At 37.4% G+C, this 1,819-nt stretch overlaps 1 protein-coding gene across 1 annotated transcript in view; it reads left to right on the top strand.

Annotated features, from left to right (window-relative positions):
• LOC102854402 (serine/Arginine-related protein 53-like) overlaps positions 1–1,819 on the top strand; it is a 559,101-nt gene that overhangs the window by 468,089 nt on the left and 89,193 nt on the right. The gene's annotated exons all lie outside the window — the stretch shown is intronic.

Here is a 1,819-nt window from a genome sequence, read left to right as displayed (position 1 = left end):
CAACTTCATCTTACATGGACTAACAGTTAACACCTTTGGTACTGTCAGTCAGGATATAAGGAGACACTGGGAAAGCCTGCAGTTAGGAACCTCTCCAAATTATTGATGAGTAATGACGTCACTTTGAGGACTAAGGTGCATCTGATTCAGGCCATGGTCTTTCAGATCACTTGCTATATATCTGAGAGCTGAACAGGAATAAAGATGACAGAAGAATTGATGCCTTGGAGCTGTGGTGTTGGCGAAGAGCACTGAACATCACATGGGTGGTCAAGAGAACAAATACGTCTTGGAGAGGGGTGCAGCTAGAGTGCTCTTTGGAGGCAAAGATGATGAGGCTTTGCCTCACATACTTCAGCATGTTGCTAAGAGAGGCTATTATTTGGAGAGGGACATGATGCTCAGAAGGGTGGAGGGTCGGTGACGGAGAGGGAGGCCCTTGACCACATAGACTGACATGGTGATTTGTGCAATGGGCTCTAGTGTGTCAGGAGGTGTGAGGATGCCACAGGATAGGACAGGGTTCAGACCTCTTGTTCCTAGGGCACTATGAGTCATACGCTACTCAATGGCACCTAACATCAACAACAAAGTTCTCTCTTAGTATATATATGACTCTCATAAAAGTTTAGCTATAGTTCAGAGATATCTGTACTATTTTAGCACTTTTAGAATCAGTTATTTGGGCAAGATCGATGATGCAGGTTAATAGAAACTATTTCCCATTTCTTTCAAACTCAGAAATTTCTAAAAATCAATAGTATATCTTGAAAGTGGGTTTTTTTTTAATCTTTCTAGACTTATTAATCTTCTGTAATTTAATTAATATGGAGCTGAGTTACTAACCCAAGGCTCTCGGGTAGTTTAAATCCACCAGTGGTTCTTAGAAAGATGGGCGGTCTTCTCCCTTGTGATATATACCTCTGAAAACTGGCTGAAGGGTCGACTAGGCGAAAGTTCTAACTTGTTGGCAATAACAAAGTCAGAACTATTCATTATGTGTTATCTTTTTATATGTGGAAAAGCCTATGTAGATATTTGAAAAATAACTTCTTATATTGATTTTAAAGATTTTTTTTATATTGCATTTTTAAGATTTTAAAGTCTTTTGAAGGAGAATTTTTTTAACATTATAGTCTCTTAGATAAAAATTACACAAATTATAATCTTAGTCCATTTTCCAGTAATTATCATTTGGGCAAACTTCCATGTACTGAAACCATATTCAATTAATGCATTTTAACATAGATTTCTTTATGGACTATTTTACCTTGAAAATTAATACTGGAAGAATGCCACCTTAATTCTGTCCCATCTACAAAATAAACAAATTTCTGGTGCCCTTTTCTGTTCTGTCTTTGTTTATAGTTAGAGTTCATGGCTGATTACAGAGTATTATTAATATACCTTTAAGCATGCTTTAGTCCATTATGAAGTGAATATCCAGAAGTGTTACAATCTGCACACTTAAGAATAGATAAGATGGCATTCCAAAGCAAATTATTAGACTTTTATTTCTATAGGAGCACAGAGAGTTCTGGGGAAAAGGAATAGAGGTTATGACATTATTAATTTGAATTTAAAACAATGGTATTAAGACATCCAAGCAAGAGCTTGCAAGGAAGTCTAGCGCTGAGTGCTCATAGAAGGTCTACAGATGCAGAGAAGCCTGGCCTCTCCGCCCCCCACCCATGTTTTGTTACAAATGTGTGTGTGTGTGTGTGTGTGTGTGTGTGTGTGTGTGTATAAAATTGATTATGCAAAAGTGTTTGACTGTGGATCATAACAAACTGTGGCTGACAATGAGAAAAATGGGAAT

Source organism: Elephantulus edwardii, unplaced genomic scaffold, assembly GCF_000299155.1.
Source record: "Elephantulus edwardii isolate Elephantulus edwardi_28Jun2011 unplaced genomic scaffold, EleEdw1.0 scaffold00060, whole genome shotgun sequence".
Classification (NCBI taxonomy): Eukaryota; Metazoa; Chordata; class Mammalia; order Macroscelidea; family Macroscelididae; genus Elephantulus; species Elephantulus edwardii.
This window is presented reverse-complemented; position numbering and strand designations above follow the sequence as displayed.